This window comes from Nerophis lumbriciformis, linkage group LG26, assembly GCF_033978685.3.
Source record: "Nerophis lumbriciformis linkage group LG26, RoL_Nlum_v2.1, whole genome shotgun sequence".
NCBI classification, from domain to species: domain Eukaryota; kingdom Metazoa; phylum Chordata; class Actinopteri; order Syngnathiformes; family Syngnathidae; genus Nerophis; species Nerophis lumbriciformis.
This window is the reverse complement of record NC_084573.2, coordinates 16386968-16413942: the sequence shown is the minus strand read 5'-3', so window position 1 is coordinate 16413942 and position 26975 is coordinate 16386968. Positions and strand designations below refer to the sequence as shown.

General features: G+C 40.0%; 1 protein-coding gene across 1 annotated transcript in view; it reads right to left on the bottom strand.

Moving 5' to 3' along the window:
* The window catches only part of chrna2b (cholinergic receptor, nicotinic, alpha 2b (neuronal)), an 81742-nt gene that overhangs the window by 43447 nt on the left and 11320 nt on the right, over positions 1-26975 (bottom strand). The window lies entirely within an intron of this gene.

Here is a 26975-nt window from a genome sequence, read left to right as displayed (position 1 = left end):
ACAGACACATTTCAAGACAAAATTAGCCATTTTTGAGATTGCAATCAAAAAAGTAGATAGGAATTTAAAAAGTGAGTGACAGGAAAAGCTCAGAATTTTTTGGGAAATTGTGATTATTATTGCATGTGACAGAAAAGAAAATCTTGGACACATTTGTGTAGCCCCCTTCTGGAATACCAGAATGGCCAAGTGTTTAAGTGTTTAAATCCCTGTACTTCCACTAATGCAATATTTTTTAGGAAAAATATATTTTTAAAAAACAGACAAATTTCAAGACCAAATTAGCCATTTTTTAGATTTCAGTCAAAAAAGTAGGTGAGGTGAAGAAAAGCTCTGAAAATTTAGTTTGTCACTGCCTGCAGGACTGTTTGTGTAGACCTCTGATATCAGACAACATTTTAAAAATTGCCTGAAGGACATTATAGGGTGGCCGAGTGGTTAAATCCTTGGTTTTAAGGTCCAATGGATAATCCTTGTTGGGTAACCCCACTCCTGGTATTTGAATTATACTTTACTGTGTGAAGAAACAAAACATTATGTCCTCACTTTGTTTAAGCACATTGGCATGACTGGCATGGAAACAGGAGTTTTTAAGGAAACTACCCCTCCATTTAAAACTGCACCGAATCCAAGACCGCCTGTCACTGTAAGAATTATTTATATGAAACATTTTCAAAAAACTAAATCCAGGATAAAATTAATCATTTTTGAGATTACAATTAAAAACAAAAGGAGCGACATTAAGAAAAGCTCTGAAGAAGTCGTTGAGAAATATAAAATATAAAAATAGAAGATGACTTGTTTCAAGTTTAGGACAGCATTGCATTTTAAAACTTACAGACAAAATCCTAAACCAAATTTGTAATTTTTGAGTTAAAAATCTAAAAAAAAGTAAAAAGTTAGTAAAAAAAATGGGTGACCTGAAGAAAAGCTCTGAAAATGTGTTTGGCATCGCACACAGGTCTGTGCGCATAGACTGCAGGTATAAGCCTCCTTTTTTTTAAATTGCCAGGACCAATGTTGGCATACCAGGATGGCCGAGTGGTAAAGGCGTTGGAATTAAGATCAAGTGGATAATAATCCTCTTGGGTTCAAATCCCACTCCTGGTATTTAAAATACTCATTACTTCCTTCCTTCACTGTGACTGACATGAAAACAGGAGTTGTGAACTTTCAACCATCCATTTAAAAGTGAATGTCTACCATATTGCAACAAATCTGAGACCGCTTGTCACTTTAAGAATTATTTTTAGGAAACATAATTTCAACAAACAGACAAAATACAGGACAAAATGAACCATTTTTGAGATTACAATTTTAAAAATGAGCAACAGGAAGAAAAGCTCTGAAGAAGTCGAAGCAACACATATAAGAAAAAAAACAGACTAAATACAATTCTAAATAAAATTATTCATTTTTGAGATAGGAATTTAGAAAATGAGTAACAGGAGGTAAAGCTCTGAATTTTTTTTGTAGATAGTGATTAAACTGAAGCGCATGTGACAGCAAATAAATTGTGGCGCACACCAGGATGGCCGAGTGTTTAAGGAGTTGGACTCAAGATCCAATGTATAATAATACTCCTGATATTTGAACTAGAGTGACAGGAAGAAAAGCTCAGATTTTTATTTTTATTTTATTTAGAAAACTGAAGTGTGTGTGACAGAGAAAAAAAAGTTTGGAAAAAGTCGTGTGGCACCAAGTAGCTAACCCTGGATTTCCACTGGATGTGTAACGGAAGCCATCTGCCGTTCGGCCATCCCCATCTCTGTTCTGTTACGGCGCCGTCATGCAGCGAAATAGCGCAGACTTGTATGAGATCTCGCGATGACGCGCGTGATCACATGATCAAGGGTGTTGTAGTAAAGCAAACCACTAACAGTTTATGCTGTCCTTCCAAAGGAGCAGAAGCAAATAAACTCGGTCCTGCCATTCGAGATATGTAACGGCCTCCCATTAATACCCAATACCCAGACAGCACTAACTTGATGACTTGTGGAAAAAATTACAGTTTTGCCTTGCCAAATGACAACTTATTTTTGTTTTGTTTTTTTGGTAGCAAGCAACACCACAACAGTAACATCATGGCTGGCGAGCGTTATAAACACACATATCTTATTGAACTCTGTCCCCTGTATCAGCTAGTATTTGACACAGGCCCCCATAAACCCTATATAGCTGCCTGAGATATACTGTATTTCCTGGACCATAGGGCGCACACTGATTATAAGGCGCACACTGCAAAAACTGAAATCTCAGTAAGATTAAATATCTCAAATAATGGTTATATTTGCTTATTTTCTGTCTGATAAGATAATTCTTCTCACTAAGCAGAATTTATGTTAGAGTGTTTTACTTGTTTTAAGTGTTTTGGTCCTAAATGATCTCAGTAAGATATTACAGCTTGTAGCTGAGATTTTATGACCTATATTGAGTAAAACATGCTTGAAACAAGAATATCAACTGTTGCAAAGCTGTGTCATTAACACTCACAAGTGTAAAACTACTTTTTTAAAGTAATAATTTCTTACTCCAAGCATGAAAAAAAAAATCATGATGCCGAGCGCATATCATTATGTCAAGAAAATGGCACTAGCATTTACTTAATTTAAGAATATTTTCCAACATATTGAGCAAAAAGGTCTCTTTTTTTTTTCTACCAAGAAAAGTGCACTTGTTATTAGTGAGAATATACTTATTTTAAGGTATTTTTTGGTTCATTGAGGTTAGCTAATTTTACTTGTTTTGGAAAGTCTTGACCAGCCGAATTTTCTTGTTCTATTGGCAGATAATTTTGTTTAGCAAATAAAATACTCCTCATTTTTGTATTTTTTTTTTTCTTGTTTTTGAACACTGACTTTTTGCAGTGCACTGTCGATGAGCGAGTCTAGTCAGGTCTATTTTCATAAAAAAGGATTATAAGGCGCATTGGTCATATTATGTTTTTTTTCCAAAAATTTTGTAATTTTTTTCTAAATTTAAAACACTTCCTTGTGTTTTACATAACATGTAATGATGGTTCTTTGGTCAAAATGTTGCATAGAATATGTTTTACAGATCCTTTTACTAACTAAAGTTCCGTGGGTGAATAATGTAAACCCACTACGCTGGTAGTTTTTAGCACTTCTATAGCAAGATGTAAGTTAGAACTTTACACTACTTTATATTAGAAATGGCAACAGCAGAGGATGAATGTCCCATAACAGGAAGACAGAGAAAAAGAAGAAGCTTATCGACTGCGGAATCGGCACGGACTATAATGGCGGACGCGTGCAAATTTTCAGGATTTACGCAGATCTCAAATACAGATTAGCAGGTACCAGAAGGTAAGAAAAGTTGGTTTTGCATAATATTGTGAAACAAAACGCCATATCATATGTCTGCTAATGGGTGCCATTGTGTGGTCCTTATACACACACCATAGTAATACTTGTATCTCTGACTACGGTAGCCGTAATGGGCTGAAAATCCATCAAGTGGTGCGGCTTCAAAGTCATACTAAAACATTTTGACAGATTTTTGAGTGCTGTGTGTAATGTTCTATATTTTTAATGGAACAGTTCAAGTTGTGGTGTTGTTTACTGGCGTCATATTGCAGTCTACACGTATCTCTTATGTGTGACTGCCAGCTTACTGGTCACACTTACAATTTCACCATGTACCAAATAAAATTGCTTTGAGGTCAGCAAGCACAACCAGAATCATTCCGTACATTAGGCGCACCGGGTTATAAGGTGCACTGTCAATTTTTGAGAGAATTAAAATATTTTAATTGCGCCTTATAGTGCGAAAAATACGGTACTTGTACAAACGTTTGTACATGATTATTTAATTTCCGGTCCTCCGGAATCACCCATTGGTGTCAACGAGGTTAAATTGCATCTGAAAACATTTGACAAGTTGACATCATGTCCATTAGGATGTTTCAAAGTGTAAAATATGATCAGCCTTGAAAAACTGTTTTATTTGGATACTAAACCAGATCATTTATATGACCCCTAAGCTCTAAAAAGGTTGTTGGGCACCGCATGTTGGTTTGTGTGTGTAGGCTCCGAATATAAGACAACCGTTTTCAAAATTCTCAGAGTCTGGAGAGGCTTACTAGGATGGCCGAGCTGTCGGATTTATGATCCAATGGATGATAATCCTCATTGGTCCGGACTAGGGTTGTCCCGATACCAATATTTTGGTAACAGTAACGGTACCAAAATATATTTCAATACTTTTCGATACTTTTCTAAAAAAAGGGGACCACAAAAAACGCCATCATTAGCTTTATTTTAACAAACATATAAACATATGTTTATTATTGCAATCTAAGAAAAATATTGTCTTTAAATAAAATAGTGAACATACAAGACAACTTGTCTTTTAGTAGTAAGTAAACAAACAAAGGCTCCTAATTAGTCTGCTGACATATGCAGTAACATATTGTGTCATTTATCATTGTGAAGTGAAGTGAATTATATTTATATAGTGCTTTTCTCTAGTGACTCAAAGCGCTTTACATAGTGAAACCCAATATCTAAGTTACATTTAAACCAGTGTGGGTGGCACTGGGAGCAGGTGGGTAAAGTGTCTTGCCCAAGGACACAACAGCAGTGACTAGGATGGCGGAAGCGGGGATCGAACCTGCAACCCTCAAGTTGCTGGCACGGCCGCTCTACCAACCGAGCTATACCGCCCATTTTCTCCAAATTCTATTATTTTGTCAAAATTACAAAGGACAAGCTGTAAAAATGTATTATTAATCTCTGAGAAAAAAATTACTTTATTTGTCGCCATGGAGGCGAGGATTAATGACTTAGAAGAAGCTAAAACACTGGCGATTGCGGATGGACATTAGCCGCTAGTTAGCTAGCCATGTCTTAAAGCATCTCTTTCTGAGGGCGTTTCAGTGTTATAACTTCACCTTTATCGTCTGTTTTTAAGCCAAAAGGCATCTGTTCTCCCTTTTCTGTCTACACACGGTGTCTGCATGCTGCCAAACATGCTCCTCTGCTCTTAAAACCAGCAATGTCATGACGTGACGACGCCCCGCCATGCCTGTAAAAAAAATATGGCGAACCGGTACTTTTCAAACAGAGTATAGTACCGTTTTTGCTTCATTAGTACCGCGGTACTATACTAGTACCAGTATACCGTACAACCCTTGTCCGGACCCACACTTTAGAGATATTGAATGATGTGTCAGCTGACTTTAAACGCCCTCTGGAAAGGCTGCCGCTACTCCAATCAGCGCAGGTGCAACCTATCAGCTGCTCCTGTTGTGGTTGATCGGCACAATCCATTCATCCATCCATTTTCTACCGCTTATTCCCTATTGGGTCGCGGGGGGCGCTGGAGCCTATCTCAGCTACAATCGGGCGGAAGGCGGCGTACACCCTGGACAAGTCGCCACCTCATCGCAGGGCCAACACAGATAGACAGACAACATTCACACTCACATCCACACACTAGGGCCAATTTAGTGTTGCCAATCAACTTATCCCCAGGTGCATGTCTTTGGAAGTGGGAGGAAGCCGGAGTACCCGGAGTACCCGGAGGGAACCCACGCAGTCACGGGGAGAACATGCAAACTCCACACAGGGATTGAACCCAAGACTACTCAGGACCTTCGTATTTTGAGGCAGATGCACTAACCCCTCTTCCACCGTGCTGCCCTTTGATCGGCACAATACCTTCTTTCATTGTAAATTATTCACTCAAATAACGAAACGGTATGATGAATACTTAAGTCAACTTGGCCATTGTCTTTGTCGTTAGAGTTCCATGCAGCGCTTGCAATTGATTGAATGCACAATGCGCATTCTGAACTCAATTGTAAAAATGTTTGTTTCTACATTTGTTGTTTGTTCAATTCTATTTCATCTTAACATCTACCATGTTCACACTGGTTACGTTTGTAGTTATGTTAGCTTGATTTCAGCTATGGTGTCATTTTGATAATTGTTTTGTTTATATAATAATATATGAATGATGATAAATGAATGTGTTGTGGCAGTATGCAGAGTTCACCAATGTGGTGTTTAAAGGAAACACTCGATTGCTTTTCCAAACATTTTTAATGAACTGCCATCATAAGAATTCAAAACAGAAAGTGCTTTGTAAAAACACTGAGACAAAGTCTTAGCTTATGTTCTTCATACTGAACCAAGTTTCCCCCCCCAGAATTTTTCAACCAAGAGGATTAGTTGTAATATGTACATTTTCGGAATGTGCTTGGCATATTGTTGGCCAAAGTAAGACAAAGAAAACAATCTGACGTCTGATATCATGATTTTACCAGTTCAGGCCCATGTGGGTATAGATTTTCTCTGAGCTAAATTGAGTTTGACACCGCTGCCAAGTGCCAGTGGGTCGCAATCACTGCCTGATCACTGTCCGTCCATCTGGCTGTGCTGGAGTCAAAGGAACACATTGTGATATCAATAGGTGGTGAAATGATCGCATTCATAAATTAATACCGTATTTTTCGGACCATAGGGCGCACCGGATTAAAAGGCGCACTGCAGATGAGCGGGTCTAGTCAGATCTTTCTTCATACAAAAGGTTCACCAGATTATAAACCGCATTAAAGGAGTCATACTATTTTTTTTTTCTAAATGTAAAACACTTCCTTGTGGTCTACATAACATGTAATGATGGTTCTTTGGTCAAAATGTTGCATAGATGATCATTTCAAGTAGCTTTATGACTGTTGCTTCAGGATGCGCTGTTTTGTGGGCAGTGTAGCGTGCAAAAACGGGAGTGGAAGAAGTGTCAAAAGATGGAGCTAACTGTTTTAATGACATTCAGACTTTACTTAAATCAATAACGGAGCAGCATCTCCTCATCCGTGGCTCACTTGTGCAACATCAACGCTGGAAATGTGTCCTGTGAAAAAATGTCCAACCGGAACCCTCTAATAACTAAAGTTCCCTTGGGTGAATTATGTAAACCCACTACTGTAAACCCACTACAGTTTTAACTAGTCTACTCATAAGGAAGAACTTTACTTATAAGTAAGAACTTTACGCTACTTTCAAAATGTATATATATATATATATATATACATTTATTTATTTTTTATTATTTTTGTTTGTTTGTCCTGTCCAGCTTCTCAAGCAAATCATATTGTTGATGTAGATGCCCATACATTTACTTTACAAAAGAGAAGTGTGGGATACTTCTCTTGTTGCATTATTTGTATTTGACTTTATTAAATGTATTTATATTATCATTTGGTGCAGGAGGGGATAGAAAGAGAAAAAAAGGAAGACAGAGGGGGAAATTGTGGGGACAAGAGAGGGAAAAGACAGAGAGACAAAAACAACAACAGCAAACACAACAATAACAACAACAACAACAATAAGGCAACATCAGCAAATACGATATGTACAAATATGATGGTAAAAGTGATAGCAAAAAAGAAGTTTTTGAAATAAATAATAATACAGAAATGACAATGAACATTATTACACTACAAATGGAGCAATACAAATACCAATATAAATAGTGCTATTGATAATGAATAATACCAATAATTTACCTCTATTATCAACAATACAGTTGTTCAAATGCAACAATACATATATGTAATGATAACGAGAGATACAAAAGAAAGCAGAAAAATGGAGGGGAAGAAAGAGAAGCCAGCTATAGTAACCTTGTAGATTGTTATAGTAACAATAGGTTAAGCTTTGTCAGTGTGCCATGTGTTACCCAGTTTACCCTAGGGAAACAACGTTAATTTATGTTTGATGAAACGTGATTATATGCATGAGTGTGTGCATGTAGATGTACTTGTATATTTACAGTATGTGTATGTGTATGTTTGCACAGTGAATGTATATGTACAGTATGTATACATGTATGTTTGTACAGTGAAAGTATATGTACAGTATGTGTATATGTGCGCTACTTTATATTAGAAAGATGAATGCCACATAAGAAGGTAAAGAAAAAAAAAAAGCTTATGACGACTACACAGACTACAATTGCCGTCGCGCGCACATTTTCAGGACTTATGCAGATCCCAAATACACATCAGCAGGTACCAGAGAGTAAGAAAGGTTGGTTTTGCATAATATTGCAAAACAAAACGTCAGATAATATGTCTGCTAATAGGTGCCATTTTGTGGTCCTTATACACACACCATAATAATACTCATATGTTTAATGTGCCGACAATCCATCAAGCGGTGTGGCTTCATAGCTTACCGAAGTCGTATTTAAAACATGTTGACAGATTTTTGGGCGCAGTGTGTAATGTTCTATATTCTCAATGGAACATTTAAAGTTTTGGGGTTGTTTACTGGCGTCATATTGCAATCTACATGTGTGACTGCCATCTACTGGTCACATTTATCATTACACCATGTACCAAATAAAATTGCTTTGTTCTAACATGCCAGAGGCTGTTCACCTTGGAGACCTGCTGCGGATATGGGTACGGCCTGGCGCGAGATTTACACCTTCTGAGTGGTTCAGGTGTTGGACTAAGTGGATGATCATTCCCAGTAAGCACAACCAGTATTATGCCGCACATTAGGCGCACCCAGTTATAAGGCGCACTATCGATATTTGGAAAATACGGTAGATGTCCTCACAAATATTGACAAGAATATTAAGGATTAAATGTGCTGGCAAAAACGTGAATATTGTGTGTTTGCCTCAATCTTTTTTACATTGTTGAAATCAAATGTTGGCAAAGCCCGAACGACCAAACAGCCTGTAGAAATGTACGTACATCAGCCATGAAGTTGTCATAAGGCAGCACACATTCCCACGTCAAGTTCAGTCTTGATACGTCTTACCTTTTGCCGTGAAAAAGGGTGTGCGCTAGATGTTTGTGCGTAAGCAAGCTTAATACATGAGACCCCCCCGAATGACCGCCATAACCACAACACCAGGGGAGCTCCACAAACCACATCAAACCCAGATTCCGATCTAACAAAAGTCTTAACTCATTCTCCTTCTATGCCACATCAATATGGAATGCACTCCCAACAGGTGTAAAAGAAAGTGCATCTCTATCCTACTTCAAAACTGCACTAAAAGAACACCTTCAGGCAGCTACAACCCGAGCCTAACCCTCTCCCCCCACCACAACCCACCTCCCCGGATTGTATATAATCAAATGTATATACTTGTTCTTATGCTTTCTGAGCTCACTATGTTCACCGCTCGCTGTACATATCCTACAAAGTGAGACCTACACTGTTACAATGTCCATTTCTCAGATTATATAATTGTTGATGACCAGTGTTGGGACTAACGCGTTACAAAGTACTGTAACGCCGTTAGTTTCGGCGGTAACTAGGAATCTAACGCGTTATTTTTTATATTCAGTAACTCAGTTACCGTTACTACATGATGCGTTACTGCGTTATTTTACGTTATTTTTTATGTAGTATCGGCTAGAAACACAAGATCTGAGTGTGTTTTATTGCAGCGCTGCAGTGTCGTGCTTTTGAATCTCTTCCCACACAGCAAAAAGACTCCGCGGCGGATCCCTCGTGGAGGTATTGCGCTTTCCGGAACAGACCCGCGAAACGGACCCGTATCTGAGTCCACTTACTCTCAGGAACGGATCCGCCACGGAGACATGTCGCGGACCCGCCGTGGCTCCGAGCTGGATCTGCTCCGCATCCATGATCAAAACCTAACCGGAACAGCAACGGACTCATAAAAACCCTGGCTCATCTGGCCAGTTTTAGACCCGTTTATCTTATTTTCAAAATCCCCTCTGTTCTTGCTGTAGAATAAAATAGGAAACTAACACTATCACTATAGGCCCTACTACAGCAATATACGCTTAAATATGCATTGCCTTGTATTTTTAAACTATCAATATTGTCAATAGGCAGAAACAGAAAATGGTCAATTCACTCTATAAAGTAAATATATAATATATAAATATATATATAAATAGTAAATATAGGAATATTTAATCTATTAGGCTACAACTTCAACGAAATGCTGCTCCATGCACAGCTAGCATATCAGAAAATGAATAACTGGTGAATGACAAGAAGTTCAAAAAAAGGTTGTTTATTGATAAATTTCTATTCCTCCTGATCTGTCTGTGGAGGTGGAGGCGGGACTCATCTCCTCGCTGCCCGATCCGCCGCCAGGTTGAACCACCTGATCGCATGTTTGGTGACCTCAGCGTCCGTGGCTGACCTTGTCACCACATTTTTTCTCACATTACCTGTATTCAAACAAGATTACAAGACAGATACGTTTATGTTTATGGTATGTAGCATCCAAAGCCAAATATGCTTACACAATACAAAATATGAGAGGGGTGGGGTGGGGCGGGGGCGCATAAATAAATATCCATAACCCAACTTTGGGAAGTTGACATTGTTTTCTTATTATATTTGTACTATCATTCCATGATAGTACAAATGGCCCCATGAATATGCCAAGAGCTGCTAGAAAAATGTGTAAGCAACATTACATTTTAACAAACCAGAAAGTAGGAGCAATTGTAGGCAAAAATCCAGGCAATCCAGGCAATAGATGATGCTGCAAAAGACACAAAATAGAAGATGGGACCAAGTTCCATACAGTAGCATAAGAAATTATGAACAGGCGCAAAATACATTAGTTGTCTGAACCAACAGTGATTAAAATAATTAATTTCTAATTCATTCATTTTAATTATAAAGATTGCAGATAGACACTTTACATTATACATTATATATGTAACAGTCACTGTTCTGCGTTGTGTCTTTTATAGTGATGCACACACAGGAGTTGAGTCGTGGAGGATGTATTCACCTTTCCTTTTTTTTTGTGCTCACTCAACTCAATTATTTATGCTTACATGTGGAAATAATAATAATAATAATAATAAAAAATAAAATAATGAAAGGTAAATAAAGCATAAAATAGTCTCTAATAAATTAATTAAATAAAAAACAGTATATAAAATACATACATCAGCAAATAACAAAAATATATATTAAGAAAAAGGATCCTTAATATGTGCAGCAATATACCTAATTTTTCCCACTCACATCAACTCATTGTATATTTTTTTCTACAATTAACTATGCCAAAAACTCATAACAGACATACCTTTTTTTTTAATGGAAACAAAAACAGGGCGTCACACTAGTCCACAGTAAACAGGATCTCTCTCCACTAAAGAATAAATAAATAAATAAATAATACACACTCATATTAATGTCACAGCGGCACACAAGATCACACAGACACAGAGTTTTTGGCCGGTGCGCAAACTCACAAGACCAGGAAACACCGTAATAACTGCCGCTAGAATTAAACTAATCCACGTGGATTAGTTTAATGCTAGCGGCAGCATTTAGCATATAAAAGTCCGGTTTTTACAACAATTTAACAACCATTATACACACTCTACCACAGCGGCACACATGATGTCCACACAGACACGGAGTTTTTGGCCCGTGCGCAAACTCACAAGACCAGGAAACACCGTAATAACTGCCGCTAGCATTAAGCTAATCGATTAGCTTAATGTTAGCGGCAGCATTTAGCATACAAAAGTCCGGTTTTCACAACAATTGAACAACGTGACTTACCAGCTCCGAGCGTCGCATCAAGAAAAATACACAGCAAAGAAACTTTACTTAACTACCATAACATATTCTGCCGAAATTGCTATTCCATTTTAAATAAAATAGCCTTTTTTTTACAGAATATAAACTTTTACTGCTAGTCCTAATATCAAACAACGTCATTACAATCATACATAAATGATGATGGAAACACAAAGGCCGATCTTTAGCAATAAATCAATAAATCTATACTTACGTTTGCGTCCCAGCCAAGAAAATTCAGAAATGATCATCGATCTTGGCTCATGCGCGTACACATTAGTAGGCGCGTCCACATCCGCGGGTCAGACATTGGTCCGCTCAGTATCCGCGTAGGCGGAGCCTATACTCTAGGCGGCGCGCGTCGGTTTAGTTTGCCGTGTCCGCGTACGCGAATCAGACACGGATCCGCTCAGGACCCGCTGTCTGACCGTACAATTTTCAGAGGCGGAGCGGATCCTCTAGACCAGGGGTCGGCAACCTTTACCAGTCAAAGAGCCATTTTGACCACTTTCACAAATTAAACAAAACAATGGGAGCCACAAAAATCTTTCGAAATGTAAAATGAAATAACACTGCATACAAAGTTTTTTTTTTACTTTGTGCTATGTATAAACCAAGCGGCTCAGACAAGCGGCACACACCTTAATGTGAAAGTTAAATGTTAGTGCGGCCCGCGAGTTTTTTATGACAGCGGAATACTTGTCAACCCTCCCGAATTTTCCGGCAGACTACGAATGACAGGACAATTATTCTCTCCAACGTGCCGTAATGGTACAGCATTTAGCACCCATTACAACCAGCGTACTGGCCCATCCACACATTGTATGGGGCTTTCTGCTTGCTCACGTAAGTAACTGCAAGGCATACTTGGTCAACAATCACACAGGTTACACTGATGGTGGCGGTATAAAAAAACTTTAACACTCTTACTAATAATGCGCCACACTGTGAACCCACACCAAACAAGAATGACAAACACATTTCGGGAGAACATCTGCACCATAACACAACATAAACACAACAGAACAAATACCCAGAATCCCATGCAGCCCTAACTCTTCTGGGCTACATTATACACCCCCGCTACCAAACCTCGCCCACCTCAACCGACGCACGGAGGGGGGGGGGGGGGGGGGGGGTTTGGGGTCTGTACTGTCCAATCTACTAATAAATGTTTCAACAATCAATCAAAACCCCAGGCATTTAAACTTAAACAATGCTGTCTAAAAAGGCACGGGACGGCGTGGCGAAGTTGGTAGAGTGGCCGTGCCAGCAATCGGAGGGTTGCTGGTTACTGGGGTTCAATCTCCACCTTCTACCATCCTAGTCACGTCCGTTGTGTCCTTGGGCAAGACACTTCATCGCTCCTGATGGCTGCTGGTTAGCGCCTTGCATGGCAGCTCCCGCCATCAGTGTGTGAATGTGTGTGTGAATGGATGAATGTGGAAATACTGTCAAAGCGCTTTGAGTACCTTGTAGGTAGAAAAGCGCTATACAAGTATAACCCATTTATCATTTATTATAACATAATGCACAGAAGTTGAGAACTTCAGGGAGCTCCCCAACAATTTAAAAGTAAAACTGCTGCGGCCGCCCCCAGACAAAATCCATGACAAAATGAATCATCTAAAAAATGAATGACAGGAAGAAAAGCTCTGAAAAAGTCGCTTAGCACCGAATGTTGATTTGCGTGTGTACACGCCACATATTAGATGTCATGTTTCAAGTGTCCCAGTATTCACCCAGGAATACCAGGATGGCTGAGTGGTTAAGGTGTTGGACTAAGGATCCACTGGATGATCATTCTCAGTAGTTCAGACCTTGCTATTGGTATTTAGACTATCTGCTGTCTGAAGAGGTACAACATATGCGCATGCGTCGATCTAGACAGCCGCTGCTGCAGTTTGCTCCGTCTTTGTCTTTTGTCTTTGTTCTTTGTTCGTTTTGTACTTTTTTATACTTTTACATATACTCTACATTTACTTTTTATCTAGTCGTGCCCTTCTAAAAATGCAGTTTAGAAGTGTTTTGTTCGTCCTACTGACGGTGGGGACGCTACTAAAGAGCTCAGACGGACAACACCAGTGGAGAGACTCTTTTATCTACACCCGGGAACAGTTGTTAGCGACACCAGTTATTAGCATCCAGCTAATGGACCCGGTGCTAAGTAACCAGATTCCGGAGGAGCTAAAAAGGACTTATGGAGGTTCTCGTGGCTGTCGAGGGAAAGGGAGACGCTCGAGACAGAAGAGGGCTGAAGCGAGGAGGGAGAGAAGGAGATATAAACCATATCTTCCTTCTGTCGTCATGGGTAACATGCGGTCTCTAGCAAATAAAATGGATGAGTTGTCGGTGCTTGCCGGTAGTCAGAAAGAATATCGTGAGTGTAGTAATGTGTTTTACTGAGACGTGACTGCACGACGATGTTTCGGATAGTAACGTCTCTATAAACAGGTTTCAAACGGTGCGCACTGACCGGGACTGAACCAACGGCAAAGGAGGGGGGCTTGCTTTGTTTATTAATAGGAAATATTGTCATCCCGGTCATATCACAATTAAAGAGCGCCACTGTGACCCGAATATAGAGATGTTAGCTGTAGGACTCAGACCATATTATTTGCCCAGGGAGATTCCGCATGTTATAGTGATGGCAGTATACACGCCCCCCCTTCTGCTAACGCTGCAGCTGCGAGTGACGTCATCCACAGCTCGATAGCCAGACTACAAACCAAGCACCCGAAAGCTCTCATCCTCATCTCTGGAGATTTTAACCATGTTACTATGAACAAATCACTACCCAACTTCACTCAGTATGTCAGCTGCCACACCAGAGGAAATAAGATCCTGGACCTGCTGTACGCAAACATCAAGGATGCGTATAGCAGAGGTGGGACCAAGTCATTGTTTTGCAAGTCACAAGTAAGTCTCAAGTCTTTGCCCTCAAGTCCGAGTCAAGTCCCGAGTCAAGACAGGCAAGCCCCGAGTCAAGTCCAAAGTCAAGACTGGAAAGTCTCAAGTCAAGTCCTAAGTCCTGCATTTTGAGTTTCGAATCCTTTCAAGTCCTTTTAACCACAGACTAATATATTAACACAGCTTGTGTATGCTTTTCAAACGCTGTATTTATTTATTAAAACAAGTGCATTTTAAATTGCAGGAAAGAAAATTGTGCTGACATTGCACTTTATAATAGCACTATTAACCAGTCATTTTAAACATTAACTCATTCCTTTACAGAACAAACACATTGAAAAATAAAGTGCAAATGTACTTATTTGTACAAAAGTGTTAACATTGAAAAAACATGACATATATGTGAACATAACAAAAAAGTTGTACTTTTTATATGTCAGGGCCCTATGCTGCATTGCATTTGCAAAAGACCAAATTAGCCAAGAGTCTGTCAGTCATTTGTGCACGATGGGGGCGTAGTATGATGCCACCATGGCTGAAAACTCGCTCCACTGGAGCACTGGACGCAGGCACTGCCAAGACTCTCATGGCCACTCGGAACAGTGAAGGAAGAGTCTTCATGTTCAATGCCCAGAACAAAAGGGGGGAGAGAGTTGTTTTGGGTTGGTGCACTACTTGTAAGTGTATCTTGTGTTTTTTATGTTGATTTAATTAAAAAAAGAAAAAAATATATATATATTTCTTGTGCGGCCCGATACCAATCGATCCACGGACCAGTACCGGGCCGCGGCCCGGTGGTTGGGGACCACTGAGGTAAACAACCAACAGTATGTCAGAAAGCTAGCTAAAACGGTACACATATTCATAATATAGTATACATTTTAACTGACCTTTATTTCACTATTTGTGTCTTTTTTTAGGTGGCTAAAATACGCGGTGCTGCTGACCGCCGTCTAACGTTACGTGTGATATTGACTAACGTAACCCTGCTTAAAAAAAATCACTGAACAAAAAGTATGAATAAGGTAGTGAACTGCAACAGATTCCCGTGTTTGCAATAACGTTATAACGTTAGCAGTGAGTTTACAGCCTCACTGATTTAACTACACGGCAAATAAAAGTCACGTTACTTAGCCAATAAATGTTATCTTACATTCAAAACTTACCGTTCTTTGTGCAACTTCAAATGCCGGACGAAGTTGGAAGTTGTTGCCTCTCCATCAGTAATTTTCGAACCGCATGTGTTGCATACTGCAAACCGTTTTGTGTTGACCACCTCGTAATTTTTATACCCAAACAAAATTATTTTAGGTATAATTTTTTGTTCACTGGCGTGTGGTTTGGACATGTCTTCTTCGTTGGTTGTCCTGCAATTTGATTGGATGAATGCTGTGTGATGAAAACAAAGTAGATCTAATTTGATTGGCTGTTGTACTGAGACCACACCAGCTGACACACGCAACGCTGATAGACAAGTACACAATGAAAAATACGGAGCGCTCCCGAATAACTTTTTCATCTTTGGGTTTTGGGGAAAGTAGCAAGTCATGTCAAGTCATGTCAATTCAAAAGGCTCAAGTCCAAGTGAAGTCACAAGTCATTGATGTTAAAGTCTAAGTCGAGTTGCAAGTCTTTTTACATTTTGTCAAGTCGAGTCTAAAGTCATCAAATTCATGACTCGAGTCTGACTCGAGTCCAAGTCATGTGAACTGTGGTGCTTATTTTCCCCCAGGGATCAATAAAGTACTTTCTGTTCTATTCTATTCTATTCTATAATGTAGATCCAAAAATAAGCATAGGGGTTGAGAACATTCAGAGACTTGAAAGCTGACTATTGACAACCCCTTGCAAAAAATGATGGAATTACCAGACTTTGTGAATGTACATTCAGTTGTTTTAACTTTGTAGAAAAAAAACAGGCATGACACAAAATTATAGTTATTTCAAACGGCAACTTTTTGGCTTTGAAGAAACACTATAAAAAAAATCAAAAACAAATTGTGGTAGTCAATAACAGTTTCATTTTTAGATCAAGCAGAGTGAAATAATTATGGAATTACTCAATTCTGAGTAAAAATATGGAATCATGCTGTAAATTTCCATTTCCATAGCTACACTTGCAACTACACACAAGTCTGCAGCTAAAAAGAAGTGCTCACACTTTGGAGAGCTGTTGCACCAGGTGGGTTGACATGAATCAACACGAGAGATGTCAAATAAAACAAAGGAGAAGATTATCAAACTTCTTCAGAAGGTAATTCATCACACAAAGTTGAAAACGATGATGATTGTTCACAGTCGGCTGCGTCTAAAATCTGTACCAAGTACAAACAACATGGGAAGGTTGTAAAAGGCAAGCATACTGGTAGACCAAGGAATGCGTCTAGACAGAAAACTGAAAGTAATATGTCTTGAAAACACAAAATGCACAGCAAAACAAATGGGCAGAAACTGGAGTCACCGTCTGTGACGAAACTTTTATTTGGTGCTGTTCCAATGAGATTTATGAAGACGACTGCCTGAAGAAAACATGCACATTTCCATAATCATTGATGATATGGGGCTGCACGTCAGGTAATGTCACTAGGGAGATGGGAGATTTAATAAATGCACACATTTACATTGACATTGTAGACACTTTTCTTATTCCAACAAATGAAAGGATGTTTGGAGATGATGATCCTTCAAAGCTGATCTTACAATAGCTATCAGAGACAGAGCACTTTTTGTCACTCATCAAGTCCATGCCTCGGGACTGCAAGCCATTATGGTGCAACTATAATAGTGGTGTGTTGCAGTGTTTTTCAGTTTTTTCATGATTCCATATTTTTGTTCCTATTAATTGATTTGCTTGATCAAAAAAAAATGAAACTTTTACTGGCTACTGTATTTATATTCTGATGGATTTCTTTTAGTGTTTTTTTTTAAACCAGAAAGTTGCCATTTGAAATGACTACTGTTTAGGGGCAGGTCTGTTGTCTGCTTTTGTTCTACAAAATAAACATCTGAATGAACATCCTCCAAGTTTAATGATTCCATCATTTATGCCAGGAGTCGTACCGTTCTGCCAGATAGGTAAGGTGTCGGAGATAAGAGCCAATGGATTTAAGTCCTTGTGAGTTCAAACCCCAATCCTGATATCTGCATTCTTACAATCAGGCTTTTAGTTGTGATAGCCGAGAGTTCGTATCTTGACTGTCCTGCCATTACAGGATGTTTATTTTTATTCAAGTAGCTTACACCAGTCAGTGGCTGAGCAATTAGGGATGAGGCAATGCTAACATTCCAGATGCACAAAATTCAACTCTGTAAACCATCCCACTACCAGTGGGGGGTCATGGTTGCTTAGTCAAGGCCACATCATAGCCTGACCAAGGATGGGTGACACACAGGAGGCCAATGTTGTGTTCTAAATGAAATGCAGCGAACTAACCTGAGGCTAGCATGCAAATGTGTTGATGTGATTTATTGTTCATGCTAATTGCCTCACTAGAGGGCTTTTAGAGAGTCGGGGCTCAAGTGTACCAAACAAGTGCACAAGGTGCTGAATTTATGATTGGCTTCACCCCCTTATGTCAGTTTAGTACACACACACATGCACATCACTCTCTGAAGAAACAGATTTTAGATTCCAGAACAAATGGACTGGAAATTAGATAACACACAATACAGAGGGGGAGCTGGACCACCTCCCGACATCTTGCTGAAAAAAAAAATGGTTTAGAGGATAGAATCAACGCTTTTCAACCACCCGATGCTTATAAAACTTAGGTATCAAAAATAGGCGCAACTATTATTCAAAAAATGCATGACTTAGATTTACTTTGGCACAAACTACAAAACGTGTGTTTGTTTTTTTTTAACAAAAAACAAGTGATAAATAGAAATGAATTGAATTACAAAATCACTTTGTTTTTGTGAAAAAAAAATCTAAATAAATAAAGAGCATGAAAAATGCAATAAAAGTATAAAATAATTATCATAAAAACAAAATGGTAAAAAAAATAAACCAAAACAAATAATGATAATAGTACAAAAAAAACTGCAAACCTAATAAAGATGTAAAAAAAAAACTGCAAACATATTAAAAAATGTTATTAAAAGTATTGAAATGAGAAGAAGTAGTAATACAAAATTTTAAATCATGATAAATGCTAATAAACAAAATGAAAATGGACAAATGGGAAATGCCTGAATAATTATAACAATAATATAAATAAATTAGAGATGTCCGATAATATCGGCTGGCCGATATTATCGGCCAATAAATGCTTTAGAATGTAATAACGGAAATGATCGGTATCGGTTTCAAAAAGTAAAATTAATGACTTTTTAAAACGCCGCTGTACGGAGCTGTACTGCTCCCTATATACGTAGGGAGCAGTACAGAGCGTCTTCCAGTCAGCAGGCCCTCCCCTCTACCCTCTCCCCTCTCCCCTCTCCCATCTCTCACACACAACACAGGAGTTGACGACTGCAGCATGAGAGGTTTACTGGCGACGTTTGATGACCTTATCAAACCGCCGCGAGCGTAGCATAACAACAACAAGAGTGTGTTGTTGCCGGTGCTGTAGCCGTGGCTAACAAGCGAGCTTGCTCGGTGACTGACTAACGACACCATGTCTATGGTTTGGGATTATTTTAAAGTGTGTCTGACGGATAAAAAACTGGCAGTTTGCAATGACTACAAAAAGTTGGTTATGCTAGGAGGAACCAAGACATCTTCCTTTAATACAAGCAATTTGATTTCCCACCTCTTCAAGAATCATAAGGAGATACACGATGAATACAAGTGGAAGATGGATGAAAAGCAAACACCGAAAGCAGCTTGCAGTGAACGGAGGTGCCCTGTCTCAACGCAGCATTTCGGAAGCTCTGGCTGACTGCTAGGCCACTTCAAGCACTCACCACTAGCTAGCACATTTGTGTTACTCATACAAATATGTTACAGCAGGGCAGATTGAGCCCAGTTTATAATTTCCTGTTATACAGTATGCCAGGCAGTCTACTAAAGGAGGACTATGTTATTGTTTACTTTATTACTCTAGTATACTCTGGACTGAAGCTGTGTGCCTTCATTGTTTTTGTAGCTGTTGTTATGAGGCATGTTTAAGAAAAATAATAAATAATGCACTTTGTGAAAGTCAAAGTATAGTATTTCCCATAGTTGTAGTGGGTATCAGGATTATCTCAGGGAGAGCACGTCCCAAATTCCAAGCTGCTGTTTTGAGGCATGTTAAAAAAAATTATGCACTTTGTGACTTCAATAATAAATATGGCAGTGCCATGTTGGCACTTTTTTCCATAACTTGAGTTGAAGTTATTCTCTTATTTTGGAAAAACCTTGTTACTTTGTTTAATGCATCCAGCGGGGCATCACAACAAAATTAGGCATAATAATGTGTTAATTCCACAACTGTATATATCGGTATCAGTTGATATCGGAATCGGTAATTAAGAGTTGGACAATATCGGAATATCGGATATCGGCAAAAAAGCCATTATCAGACATCTCTAAAATAAATTACATAAAAAATAATAAAAGCTAAAAATGCATACGTGTACCACAATGTTTCCTGCAATTCTTTATCATTAGTGCTGTGAAACAAATAAAACAGAGCGATTTATTTGTGATTTATAATTTATCTAATCTGTTTTTTTAATCCCACCCAAAATACTGAAAATGCGCTCAATTTAAGGGATATTCATTTAAATGCGTTACATTACCGTATAACCAAAACGAAGTGGCTTTATGAAGTCATTTTTGGTTTTTAACGGACTTGACAATTTGCTGTCTGTTTTATTTACTACAATAAAACACCTGGCCCAAACAAAGTGCTGAAGTTAAATAAACAAAAAAAACAATAAGAACAATTTTCTTAGCAATAAGTATTAATTGTTAAACTTTTTTGCTTCAGATAATGTAAAAAAAAAAAAAAAAATTCAATTTTTGTTTTTAAATATATATACACATATATACAGCATATATATATATATATATATATATATATATATATATATATATATATATATATATATATATATATATACATATATATATATATATATATATATATATATATATATATATATATATATATATATATATATATATATGTATATATATATATATATATACATATAAATATATATATTTATATATATATATATTTTTATATATATATATATATATATATATATATATATATATATATATATATATATATATATATATATATATATATACATATATATATATTTACAGTGCTGGCATATGTTACCAATCTCAACAGATTAAATAAATAAATGTATATATTTGTCTTGTTTACATCTCCATCCAGCCATCCATTTTCTACCGCTTATTCCCTTCGGGGTCGCGGGGGGCGCTGGAGCCTATCTCAGCTACAATCGGGCGGAAGGCGGGGTACACCCTGGACAAGTCGCCATCTCATCGCAGGGCCAAAACAGATAGACAGACAACACTCACACTCACATTCATACACTAGGGCCAATTTTAGTGTTGCCAATCAACCTATCCCCAGGTGCATGTCTTTGGAGGTGGGAGGAAGTCGGAGTACCCAGAGGGAACCCACGCAGTCACGGGGAGAACATGCAAACTCCACACAGAAAGATCCCGAGCCCGGGATTGAACTCAGGACTGCTTAGGACCTTCGTATTGTGAGGCAGACGCACTAACCCCTCTTCCATCGTGCTGCCTTGTTTACATCTCATAAACGTGAATTAGTAGAACATTATCTCATGTTTTAAACCTTGTTTAACAATAGTAAGCAAGTAAGTTGATTTTATTGAAGTGTTTTTCACAGATAAAAATCACAAAGGGATGTACAAAACATAGCTTAAATTAAAAAACAGCAATTAAATTAAAACAACAAGGGCAACATAATAAAAAGGATAACAAATGTAAAATAGTCCATTAACTAAAAAGCTTTTCTGAAAAGCGAAGTCTTCAAATGTTTTGTAAAATAGTCAACACAGTCAAACTCACGGAGAGACTGGTGCTAGTCCTTCCAGAGTCTAGGGCAGGGGTCGGCAACCCAAAATGTTGAAAGAGCCAAATTGGACCAAAAAATAAAAAACAAAATCTGTCTGGAGCAGCAAAAAATAAAAAACATTTTATTGTTATAATTATAACTTTATATAAATGTTATAATGAAGACAAGACATTATGTAAGTGTCTATAATAGCTATATTAGCCAAAGGCTGACGCAAATCTTTGTTGACAGAAATGTTGTATTTTAATTCTTATTCTACACATTTTTGCAACATTGGTATTCATTAGTAAAATGGAGGCTTCTCACAGAATGAGATAACTTCTGGAAATTACTGGCTCAGAATGGCCAAAGGTATAGATTTGTGTGTCGAAGATTAAGGAAACGACAGGCTGTCTTCTTCTAATTGACTTATTACAATCTTTGCAAGCTGGGTAACGTTTGCTGTGGTCTGGAACACCATCGCACACAAACAACAATCAGAAATGCAGCCAATATTATGTACAGGTAATGTGTCATGAGACATGCAAATATAAATTAAATACACAGAGGACATAAGTAAAGGAAATTAATTGTGCTCAAATATACCTACAAACGAGGCATAATGATGCAATATGTACATACAGCTAGCCTAAATAGCATGTTAGCATCGATTAGCTTGCGGTCATGGATTAACCAAATATGCCTGATAAGCACTCCAGCAAATAAATAAAATCAACAAAGCTCACCTTTGTGCATTCACGTAAAACGTTTGGTGGACAAAATGAGACAAAGAACGAGTGGCAAAAAAAACGCCTTTCTGTGGCTGCATCGGAGAAAGATGTACATGTAAACAAACTACGATGACTTCAAGAATCGCCAAATTAGTAGGACAAAACGGTGCTTGCCAAATACTCTCATCAGTGGAGCATGTATAACATAAAGTGAGATTTCTAACAATTAGGGAGGTTTGTGTCATGTTTGTCCTCCTACAGAAACCATATTAAAACAAAAAACATATATTTTTCTTCATCTTTTTCCATTTTCACACATCTCTAGAAAGAGGTCCAGGGAGCCATTAGGGCGGCGCTAAAGAGCAGCATGCGGCTCTAGCCTACAGCCTGGAATTCCAGGTCTCCCCGGGTTTTAAAATGAGTTTTAGGGATCTTTGAGAAACACTGTACTGAAGATCGAAGGCACCGCAAATCACCGATTTACTGATGGGCCTTACCATGCAATGCACGGAAAGTCAATAATAAAATCTACAACTTAGTGCGAAATTTGACTGGAAGCCAATGAAGACTTAACAGAATAGGGGTAATGTGGGCTCTTCTGGGTGCATCAGTCAAAAGTCTGAAAACCGCGTTCTATACAGTCTGAAGTCTCTTTAGAGTTGACAAGTGAAAACAGAACTACAATAGTCAGTGCGCGACAAAAGGAACGCATTTACAAGATCCGATTTTGACAACAAATTACTCACTTTAGAGATATTTTTAAGTTGTTTTGGAGGTTGCCCTGCAGGGGGTTCTTCTGACCACCAATCACCGACATGAGAGCCCGGTTCATGGTTACACTTTAGTTTATTGTTGAATTGTCTGCAGGATGCTTTTCAGCAATTGTCCTTTGTCTCTCTGGCAGACTCCCTCTCGCTCTCACTCTCGCTCCCACCCATCTCCCCGGCTGCTGCTTAAACAGAGCGACAGGTGATTAGATAATGAGGCCCACCTGCCCATCTACGAACCTGTCGCTGACTTCGAGGCCGGTCCTGGCACACCCTGCTTCGCTGCAGGTCCGCAGGCCATGCCCCCCTCCACATACCTCCACCCCCAGACGCAGGCTGGGAAGCCGTCCGGCCGCGCCTACTCCCCCCCACCCCGTGAGGGAGCGGGAGAGAAAGTCGGCCACGGCCATCTGCACCGGTCTGTGGATCACTCTAAAATTGTAGGGTGGTAAATCTAGATACCAACGGGTGATCCGCGCGTTGGCATCTTTCATGCAGTGGAGCCACTGGATGGGTTTGTGGTCCGAGCAGAGACTGAATGAGCGCCCCAGGAGGTAGTACCGGAGAGCCCCGACCGCCCACCGGATGGCGAGGCACTGCCTCTCCACGATGCTATACCTCGCCTCCCGGTCGGAGAGCTTCCGGATGATGTATAGGATGGGGCGGTCGACGCCCTCCACCTGCTGGGACAAAACAGCTCCCAGTCCTCTGCCCGACGCGTCGGCCTGCAGACAAAACGGGACAGAAAAATCAGGCTCTCAAACGCCTGCTGGCACTGCTCCGTCCACTGGACCAGAACTGGAGCACCCTTTCGGGTGAGGTCAGTTAGTGGGCTGGTCAGGTCCGCAAACCGAGGGATAAACCTCCGGTAGTAACCCTCCAGACCCAAAAACTGCCTCACCTCTTTTTTCGTCTTGGGGGTTGGGCAGGTCGCAATTGCCTCTGTTTTGTCTACCTGCGGGCGCACCTGCCCTCCTCCCAAGTGGTACCCCAAATACTGTACTTCCCTCCGGCCAACTGCACACTTCGCCGGGTTGGCAGTGAGCCCCGCCTGCCTCAGGGACTCGAGCACTGCCCCCACCCGCCGCATGTGCTCTTCCCAGCCGCTACTCTGGATGATGATGTCATCCAGGTTGGCAGCCGCGTATGCAGCGTGAGGGCGCAGCACCCAGTCTATGAGGCACTGGAACGTGGCGGGCGCACCAAACAAGCCAAACGGAAGTGTCACAAATTGGTACAAACTTCCGAAGTGGAAAAGGCCATTTTTTCCTTGGACTCTGGCGACAAGGAAATCTGCCAGTAGCCCTTGGTTAAATCCAGTGTCGTAAAAAAACGAGCAGTGCCCAGCCGATCCAGGAGCTCGTCGACCCGGGGCATTGGGTACGCGCTCATTACCTTGCGGTAATCCACACAGAACCGCACAGACCCATCCTTCTTCCCTACCAGAACGATGGGGCTGCACCACACACTGTGGGATTCTTATATTACCCCCAACTCCAGCATGGATTTTTATTCCTCCCGAACCACTTTGCATTTGTGTTCGGGGAGCCTGCAGGGCCGAGACCGCACCGTAATACCCAGGCTGGTCTCAATATGATGTTGGATGAGGTCCGTGCGGCCGGGCCGAGTGGAGAACACATCAGAAAAGCACTGCTGCAGCTTGGCAACATCCGCTTTCTGCGCTAACGTGAGCTGATTATCACAGAGGAGGGAGGAGGGCAGAACAGAGCGCGGGATCTCTGGCCCGAATTCCTCCTCCTCCTCGACCACCGTCACCATGGAAACAGGCTCCGCCTCCTTCCATACTTTCAGGAGGTTTAAATAGTAAATTTGAGTGTCTCCGCCCCGGTCCGAGCGGCGGACCTCATAGTCCACATCACCCAATTGCCGTGTGACCTCAAAGGGTCCTTGCCACCTGTTGAGTAATTTTGAGCTGGACGTTGGAAGTAACACAAGCACTTTTTCTCCCGGTGATAATTTTCTTAGCTGAGTCCCCCTACTATACAAGCACTGTTGGTGTTCCTGGGCCCGGAGCAAATTCTCACGTGACAAGTGCCCCACCGTGTGGAGTTTTGCTCGCAGGTCCATGACGTATTGAATTTCATTTTTGCTGAGGCTTAGAACCTCCTCCCAGCTTTCTTTAATTATGTCCAAAACTCCGCGCGGCCTCCTGCCGCATAATAATTCGAAAGGCGCAAATCCTGTGGAGACAGGATTTGCGCCCATTTACCTCCCGCCTGGGGTACCTCCCGCATTGCAAACAGTAGGGGATCCAACCATTTATCCCAATTTGGTTTGTCCTCGTGCGTAAACTTACGGATCATGGTTTTCAGCGTCTTATTTAGCCGCTTCATCAGCCCGTCAGTTTGTGGGTGGTATACGCTGGTGCGGATCGTTTTAATTCCCAATAATCCGTATAGTTCCTTTATCGTGCGTGACATAAAGGACGTGCCCTGGTCAGTTAGAATCTCTTTCGGGATTCCAACTCGGAAGATGACCTGAAACAGTGCTTGCGCCACATTCTTTACAGAGATGGAGCGCAGCGGCACTGCTTCGGGATACCGGGTTGCATAATCCACCAGGACTAGCACAAAACGGTATCCCCGTGTGCTTCGGAATGGTCCGAAGATTTCCATGCCAATTCTTTCGAAGGGGACCTCCATGAGGGGCAATGGGCGCAAGGGCGCCTTGGGGGTGGCCGCCGGATTGACCAGCTGGCAGTCAGGGCAGGCTGCACACCAGCGGCGCACGTCTTCCCGGATTCCCGGCCAATAGAATCGGACCATTACCCGATTGAGTGTCTTTTCATACCCCATGTGGCCAGCCATAGGATTGAAGTGTGCCGCCTGGAAAACCATTTCCCGGCGGCATTTTGGCACCAACAACTGGGTGATTTCCTCTCCTGACTGAGTGTCACGGCTCACTCGGTATAATCTATCCCTAATGATAATATCCCGGGCGCACCAGCTGACCGTCGATGGAAGCCACCTGGTCCCAGGCCGCGCGCAGAGTGTCATCTCGGGACTGCGACACTTCTGCCGTTTAAGAGTTGTCGGAACTTGTAAAAGTTCTGGTATTTTGAAATGTCTATATATTGCTCATTTTACTATATATCTGTCTGTCTGTCTTATCTATATCTATCTCTATCAATATATATATATATATATATATATATATATATATATATATATATATATATATATATATATATATATATATATATATATATATATATATATAGATTGATATATATATATACATATATATATATATATATATATATATATATATATATATATATATATATATATATATATATATGTATATATATATATATATATATATAGTGTAGTCAGCTGGAGGCGTGTCTGAATTAAATTAAACAATGGATGTCCGCTAACTTCTTGCGACTTCACGCCAAGAAAACGGAAATGCTGATTATCGGTCCTGCTAGACACTGACATTTATTTAATAATACCACCATAACATTTGACAACCAAACAATTACACAAGGTGACTCGGTAAAGAATCTGGGTATTATCTTCGACCCAACTTTCTCCTTTGAGTCACACATTAAGAGTGTTACTAAAACGGCCTTCTTTCATCTCCGTAATATCGCTAAAATGCGTTCTATTTTATCCACTAGCGATGCTGAGATCATTATTCATGCGTTCGTTACGTCTCGTCTCGATTACTGTAACGTAGTATTTTCGGGTCTCGCTATGTCTAGCATTAAAAGATTACAGATGGTACAAAATGCGGCTGCTTTTGACAAGAACAAGAAAGTTTGATCATATTACGCCTATACTGGCTCACCTGCACCGGCTTCCTGTGTACTTAAGATGTGACTTAAAGGTTTTACTACTTACGTATAAAATACTACACGGTCTAGCTCCATCCTATCTTGCCGATTGTATTGTGCCATATGTCCCGGCAAGAAATCTGCGTTCAAAGAACTCTGGCTTATTAGTGATTCCCAGAGCCCCAAAAAAGTCTGCGGGC